Source organism: Sitophilus oryzae, unplaced genomic scaffold (assembly GCF_002938485.1).
Source record: "Sitophilus oryzae breed Bouriz unplaced genomic scaffold, Soryzae_2.0 scaffold_1819_pilon_pilon, whole genome shotgun sequence".
Taxonomy (NCBI): domain Eukaryota; kingdom Metazoa; phylum Arthropoda; class Insecta; order Coleoptera; family Curculionidae; genus Sitophilus; species Sitophilus oryzae.
This window is the reverse complement of record NW_022146523.1, coordinates 1-8,539: the sequence shown is the minus strand read 5'-3', so window position 1 is coordinate 8,539 and position 8,539 is coordinate 1. Positions and strand designations below refer to the sequence as shown.

The 8,539-nt window shown below is 32.4% G+C and overlaps 1 long non-coding RNA gene across 1 annotated transcript; it reads left to right on the top strand.

The window, feature by feature from the left end:
• Nucleotides 1–254: 254 nt before the first annotated feature.
• Nucleotides 255–1,849, top strand: LOC115883170. Its single transcript, XR_004050345.1, has 3 exons — nt 255–447; nt 877–935; nt 1,538–1,849. It is a non-coding gene; the product is annotated as an uncharacterized LOC115883170 (long non-coding RNA).
• Nucleotides 1,850–8,539: the final 6,690 nt, after the last annotated feature.

The following is an 8,539-nucleotide window of genomic DNA, read 5'->3' as shown; positions in this document are numbered from 1 at the left end:
GTGTAGTGTATATGAAATTTTCAAAATCCGGAGAGTGTGTGGCAGGTTCTATAACATTTACGAAAATTTGTTTTTGTTGCCACTTCATCTCATAACTTATCTAAAATGTACCCGTTATGGTGATTACTATCTTTCTGATCCCATAAAATCCCTCTTACAAATACTAAATCTATTAATTTTTGGGAATCCATCATTTTCTACAGCGCGACAGAGCGACGAAAACAAAATTATTTGAATCGAACGCGCCGCTCGAGCAGATCGCTTTACTATGTTCACACGTACTTGACTTCACAGGTTTGTTTTGGACGCGATGTCGCGCTGCTGGCTCGCCGCCGCTATCCTCGTCGCTCCATAATGTTCTTAAGCTTACGAGATAGCCATACCGATTCACTCCTAGTCATGTAAACACCGACTCAAGGTTTCGCTTGCCAGTTCCCAGGGTATAGGGTGAGTTTCTTTTTCGATTTTCTTTATGGGTATTTCCACTGAGTATTTCGAAAACTACTGATGCTAGAGAGTCGGTGAAATATGGAAAGAATTGCAGTTTTGTGAGGCTAAATTTATGAGCCTTTTGGATTTTTGGAAAAAGTTTATGGCTTACTAGATATTTTGAAATAGACACATTTCGCGGCTATTTTAAAAATATTCTTTAATTCCATTTAATCGATTTTAAGCAAAATGTTTTCAGATACTATATCAAAAATTACAGGTTTAAAAAAACGCAGGAGACAGTCTCATTAAGGCGGTAATTATCTACCACTTTTATCTGAAAACTTTTTGTCTAAAATTAACTATAACGGAATTGGGGAATATTTATAAAATAGCCGTAATCTGTTTCTTAAAAATCAATAAAAAAATAACTTTATTATTTTGTAGATTTTCTTCTAGTGGCGAAATAACCTAAAGTATTTTCAAGAAATGAGCACCCCGCAAAGGTATTATTTATATAATTTATTGTTGTGTGTATGTGTCCTTCTTTGATACAAAACGCTTCTTTACGGTTATTTACGTGTAAAATTTTTCTGTCCCAAAGTTACCCCCAACGAGGATACTTTAGAACAATATAAAAATGTAATAAATAAAGTACTGCTTACAATTTTGATTTCATATATTTTGGCTAATTTTTGTGTTATAATAATGAAGTTAAATGACACTGCTTACATTTAAATATTTCATATATCAAGGAATATATCAACGAAAAACCGTAAAAATCGTACCAAACTTACCCCGGTTTACGGTAGGTTATTATATTTTCTTAAAAATAACAAATATTTCCAAGAGAATATATAAACCTACTAAGAACACCTCCAGGTAGAAGTAACAGTCAATAGTTTTACTCTTCTAGAAAACCTCTTAACCAATTTCAATTTAAAAAAAAATAAAAAGATTTACTTTTAGCAAGAAAATACCAATATTGCTGAACATTATAATAAAACAATTTCGAATTAAAAGTTAATGGACCTTCGGCTAAATAATCACCTCTGTATATCGATTTAATTAAAAATGTATTTATGTATCAAAATTTATTTGTTTTTAGATCACTCTGTGGATGCTCTGTGGATAAAACAAGCTGAATTAATTTACTTACAAACCGTAAATCTCCTGCATACATACGAAGCTGCAGTGAATTTCATTATCCTCACAAGTGCACAGATATATATCAGTAACCGATAAATCAAAAATGACAGTGAAAATAAATATTGTAAATTTGCCTTCAACAATTATTTATATAAGATATATTATGTGTTCGAGACAATATTGGTCTGTATAAACAGAGCATAACAATAATTACAACGGGTATGTTTCAATATTTAATAAGACATAATATCACGCTCAATTTTTCAATGAAAACGTGATAAATATAATATGTAGCTGTTTTCCTCTTCATATTAAAATATACAAAGAAATAGAAATGTATTGAGTTATATTAAAATAATATACAGGATGTTTCAAAACGAATGCAAACGATTTAAAAAATAAAAATAAAAAATTAGATTAGATTTTTGAGGTGGGTATCGGCCTGTTTTATTTGGACCTTTTCAGATCTATTGTGGCCCTCTTCTGATCTAGAGGTAACATTCCTCAGCTTCCAGTTTCAAAAAATCTAGCGAACTTGGAGACTCAACCTTCCATATAGTTCTTTGTCAATAGTCTATAATTGCCTATTAGAAACACTCATTGTCAGGAACCGAACATTGCCTGTCGCACTGACATATAATTTGTTCTGTCGTTTCTTTTTCAGATTGACAAAATCTGCACGTGGCTTCGTCCGTCAATCCGTTCATCAGCGTTATTAAACCTACAATGTCCTGTTAGTAAACCTACTACAGATCTACAGACCACTACAGTCTTTCTGACCTTGCTTATCACGTCTGCCATAACTTTGGGCAAATCTTCTTCTATGAATATGTTTACCTATCTCTGTGCTGGTGAATTTCTCCATCATTTTAGAGATTTGTTTGCCATGCGCCCACTGTTCTGTGGCCATTATTGTGATCGCTTTTGCAACGCCGCAAAAGGGTTCTGGGTCTACGAAAAGCATTGATGAGCCTTGTTTGGCCATTTAATCTGCCTTTTCGTGACTCATCTTAAATACACAACTTATCTTAAATAGGAACTATCGGAAACAGGAAATAACCAACTTATCCGATTGTCAAGAAGCAGTAAAAGCAATCAACTCAGTTACACTCAAATCGAAGTTGCTCAAAGAATGCCTAGAGAAGCTGAATAAATAAGCAAAGAAAATAAAGTTCTCCTACTCTAGATGCCAGCTCAGCAAGGGATAGAAGGCAATAAAAAAGAAAACGATCCAGCTAGAAAAGGAGCCCCAACCAACCGTTCTGCTTCCCAAGTGAAAACCAACTTAAAGCGGAACTCAATAACTTGGAAGACTCCATCCGTAACGTGAAATGGGAATCGTCCAACGGTTTAAGACACTCGAAGAAATTTCTCAGAACTTACGACCAAGAAAAATCAAAGATTTTCCTTGATTTTAGTAAGAACAATCTTAGGATTGTCACTGGGTTTCTAACAAAACACTGTCTCCTCAACGAACCAACGAACAACTCAGTAAATTGAATCTACGAAACAACGGCGAATACAGATTCTGTGGGGGATATGAGGAAACCAACCCAAAACACCTCATCACTGAGTGCGTCGAGATGACAACCATTCGTGCCATAAACTTTGTTTCGACTGATACCGGAGATGGAGAACTAACCTCTGTGAAGCCGCCTCAGATACTGACTTATGTCAAAGCCCTGAGACTATTTTATTTTATTTATTATAACTCATTATAACTCAAGAAAGGGGCACACAATAGAATTATTGAAAGGTCGCAGTAATTAAACCCCCTCCCAAGCAGTCTACATTCTAGTTAGCTGCTTTCAAACAGTTTTACTTTGTACTAATGTCAAATTTTCTTTCAAAAATAGCCTACTTTCTAAATAGTAATCTTGATAATTTAAATTTAATTAATCTATAGATTTTCGTTTTTTAAATAAAAAATAAATGAGTAAAAAACAATATTTTTCTATCTTTATATTCAATACATATCTTCCTAATGGTTGACTTTAATATAACACGCGTAAATAAAACAATATTATACACACCTAACTGGTAAACATCCATGACATTACAATAAATAAAAAGGTAAATTTATTTATTTAGCGTATGGCTTTAGTACACATAAAAATTAAGTATACATTTTCTCCACAGCTGCAAATATAAAATAAAAAAAAAAATAAGTAAAAATAAGTAAGTAATAAGACTTTGAAAGAATTAAAATAAATTATTAGATATTCCAAAAAAAAGACGTTTATTTTACTGGAAATAATTTTCTCCTTGTTCAGACCTTCCTCATTGTTCAGATTGGCAGTTAAACGACGGAAACACCCTGTATATGGTTGTCTTAGTTAAATCAGGTACCACCCATGAAGCAGTGATAAAATTGCAGGAATGCTGCCATTTACAGCAACAAGATTTACCACTATCTAGACATACATATACATATAGTTGTATATACTTTACCGGCTTCACATAAATTTATTTGGCACGGTTTAGCTATCTGAAATAACAAAATTGATAATTTGGTACTAGGTCATATAAGCAGACAGAAAAAAATATGAATAAGTGGAACTGTTTAATATTAATTTCAAATCAGTTAATTTTACTGATTTCTATGATAATTTACTTAAACCACAGGCAAATATACCTATTTATAATACAGAAAATTAATCGTGAGACATACATGTCTCGTGTGTCTCTTAGCATATTTTCTGGCCGTCCCCGAGAACAAATATAGAAATAGGAATTCTCTCCTCACCATCCTTTCAACCATTAGCGGGTCGTGAGGTAATGCCACACAGAGCCACGGTATTACCTTAGTTTTTGCCACAAAACTTATTTTTTGAAATTCTTCCACGCAGAATTCTGTCAAAACTAGTGATGAAATAAATTATCCGTCACAAAAAATAAACTATTTTTTATGGCATATATTTTAAAATATACAATTAAAAAATATAGAAAAAAACTTAATATTTCGTTATTATATAAGAAATACCGTATGATCGAATAAAAACGGCGTCAGCGATGGCTATGAAATGAAGATCGCTGTCATTTTATATGTAAAATTATATGGGAAATGTCATCGATCGTCATTTCCAAGCCAACTGGACGCCATTTCTTTTCGATCATACGGTAGCTTCAAGAATAAAAGATTTCCAAGTCAATCTTCAGTCTGCAAGTTATAGGCTTGGTGCATTTCAGTTGGTTTTAAAAATTCCGACCGCAGCGCTTGATACGGCAGAAATTAAAATGTGCCCGACTGAAGTATTACACGCAGTCCCGTTACCGTTTATGTCTATCGCATTGAAATAATATTAAAATAGTGGCTTTGTCATAAAATTTAAGTATTTTAATTTTTACTAGTGCAGTTATTTTGAAACTATAAAACACTGGGCTACGAGATTTGTGTGATGTAACGCTGTTTCTGGTAATAAAAATTAAGTGAAAAAGAATCGGAACTAGGCATCACGTTGTGTTCTGACAATTTCAAATCTTAATAAAATTGCCGAAAAAATGTTAACGCTTAAAGGAACTTGAGGACATTCAATAACTCAACTTTCCCGGATATTCAACTCTTCAGAAACAACATTTTATAGCTTCACAGCTTCTCACCCCGATTTGATCAAAAGCGAAAATGGATTCAAGCAGTTCGACGAAACTAGTGAGTCAACAAAGTGCCCTAGTGAGTAAACAAAGTTAGACCTTCTGAAGATATTAAAATATTTACTTGTTTAATTTTATTTTTAGAATTTGAAATTAGTAAAATTTATAATACAACCCAGGGAAAGCTACAGTTAGAATATCAGCAAAAATATGATTTTGTCGTTGTCAAATTCGATGTCTCATTTGGTTTACAAGAATTTATGTAGTTTGGAAAGGCTGGTTATTTTCTTTTCTAAATTGGAAAAAGCGTCTACAGAAGAATTGTTGAGAAGTTGAGAATAGTATTCTCGATGCATGATTTTTTTAATATTTATTACTGAGTCACTCTTTTGGCCTCGCAAATACCACATACATCCACAATAACGAAAGGTCAGAGAGACAACGAAAGATCGGGGACCTTGCAGACCAATTATTAATGGTGTGATATAGCCCAACAACGTTTCCTTCGAACGCATCCTGCAAATATTGTAAAATATAAGGAAATGTGCTTGTGGAAACTTCATGGAAGACTTCTTCTAGAGCACACTCAATATCTTGTAATAACTAATAATCGGACGTGTCCGAAGAATAGTGCTGTAGCCTTTTTCTACTGCCCCCCTACCAAACGGAAGCTAATACTTTTATTTTCTTCAACATGAAGAAGAATATTCAAATCATCGTTTTTTCCTCCCTGTTCATTATTTATCTTCACACTTAGTCCACGGCCACACAGAAAGCGTTTTTAGCGTTTTGCGTTTTTTGCGTCTCAAGCGCTTTTTGCGATTTTACCGTTTTAAGCGCTTTTATCGATTTCTGTCCATTAAAAACACGCAAAAGACGCGACAGGTTTGCAGTTTCTATCAAGATGTCAATTAGTAACGTCGCAAGCTCGTGGATTCCCGGCCCGTCCAACAATCAATCCTGTGAGAAAGAGATAGGCGAGATCGGCGCCGTTAGCGTTGAAAAGACGAAGATAAAAGATGCTGGGATTGAATTGTGGACGGGCCGGGGCATATATTCGTAGACAAACACAATATACTGCTAGTGCCAGTGGTGTGTGTAAAAATAATAATTATTATTTGCCATTTATATTACGAATTTTAGTTTATATGTGTATAGTTTTTTATATTGTAGTGTTGTGGTTAGTACTTGTCATAATATAATATAATAAATAATTATAATTATATAATAGAATAGTAAATATTTCTAGTTGCTAATGCAATTTTAGGACATGATTTATGAAACATTTTGGAGTAAAACTTCTTTACGCCCTCTGGGAGTAAAGCCTTGACACACAAGCTCGTTGTAACGAAACGTGTTAACGGCTTAGAAATACGTAGTGACGCGACGTGTATTTGTGATCAGTACACGTGTTTATCAAAAATATAATACAAATTTTGTAAAAGTGAATCAAAATTACATGTAAAAAAAATTTGTTACACGTAAAAAACTATTTTTATTATTTTACGCGAATAAAACTGTTACACGTAATAAACTATTTTTTACGCGTATAAAACTATTTGTTACTGGTAGAAAACTATTTTTTACGCGTATAAAACTATTTGTTACTGTTAGAAAACTATTTTTTACGCATATAAAAGTATTTGTTACGTTTTTCGCGTCAAAAACTTATTGTTTCTGGTAGAAAAACTTTCTTACGCAAAAAAAAATATTTTTTACGTGTAAAAAACTATTTGTTACACGTAAAAAACTAATTTTTACGCGTCAAGAACTTATTGTTTCTGGTAAAAGAACTCTTGTTAGGCAAAAAAAAATTATGTGTAAAGAACTATTTGTTACACGTAAAAAACTAATTTTTACCTGTCAAACTTATTTACCCAAAAAAAATTTACGTTTAAAAAAACTATTTGTTACACGTAAAAAAACTATTTTTTACGCGCCAAAAACTATTTGTTTCTGTTAAAAAAACTTTTTTTACGCAGAAAAAAACACTTTTTACGCATAAAAAACTATTTTTACGCGTCAAAAACAATTTGTTTCTGTTAAAAAAACTTCTTTTACGCAGAAAAAACACTTTTTACGCATAAAAAACTATTTTTTATGCGTAAGAAAATATTTAATTTATTACTTTTTCAAGATTTCAAGCTACACTTTTTCAAACATTTCTTTCAAATTTTTGAATTTTATAGAATCTTCCTAAACAGTAGATGTTCTTTATAAAAATATTTTTAGATAATACCCTAAGATGAAAAAAAATGCATACTATTTAATTTGTTTTTATTGTATTATTAAATATAACGTCCGCCTATGATGGGGTCTCATCTTAGAAAACGCTAAAGACGCTACAGAAAACAAACTGATTTGTTTCCATTGGCGTTTTTTGCGAAACATGTCGAACGTTACAAGCTTTTGGTGTGGCCACTCTTATATAATCCTGTTATTTTGTTTTAGTCGCTAAAGACGCTTCACGCTAAAAACGCAAAAAACGCTTTCTGTGTGGCCGTGGGCTTACATTTGCTTAATGCCGTGCCTTTGTTTCAAATAATTTTCAATATTTCTTCTAGATGGCCCTAAAGACTTATTAAATTGTAACAACTTTAATCACTAACTAATGAGAACTCAGGATAAACCCTATTCAACGAGTCAGGAAAGATTTCGACAGACGACATTCAAAAAATGACAGAAAACACACACAACCGTCAATATATACTTTCGTCTCCATGTATAGGCTATATGCGAGTTATATTTTTCAATTTTCCATCTATTTAAAATGTTGGCTGTCATACTGGCATTATGTTTTTTAGCACGAGCCGCCACTGTTATCAACTAATGGTAAAATAGATTTTCCTAGGGCCATATGTAAGCACATTCTCCTATTTATAAAGGCTTCCCGTGATCCCGTCGAAGAATTTTTATACCTGCCTGTAAAGAGAAGCATATTACGGTGATTTACATCCCTTTTATAGCTGAAGTTAAAAAGGAAGTTCTGATTTAAGGGCTATCGATTTTTCACAGCCCTTTTGACAGCTGCAAACTCGATAGATTAAAAGTAATTTACATTATGAATTTATTAGTACGATGTTTTAGGCTATTTGTCCTCAATTTATCCTCTAATTCAAGTACCATACATCCTGTAATAAAATTGTAAATAAAATTTATATGTCTAATCACAACCGCGTCTTAAAAAATAAAAAAGGTTCTAAAAATAAAAATAAAGCCTGCCTAAAAATAAGTCTGTTTATGCCAAAGCATTCAGAAGAAAACAGACTTTTTCCATTTTTTATTCAATTTTATTGCTTTTTGTTTATACATAGTATACTGATATAAATATCTTCTAAATTACAAATCTTTTTTTATAGGACCAAGATTT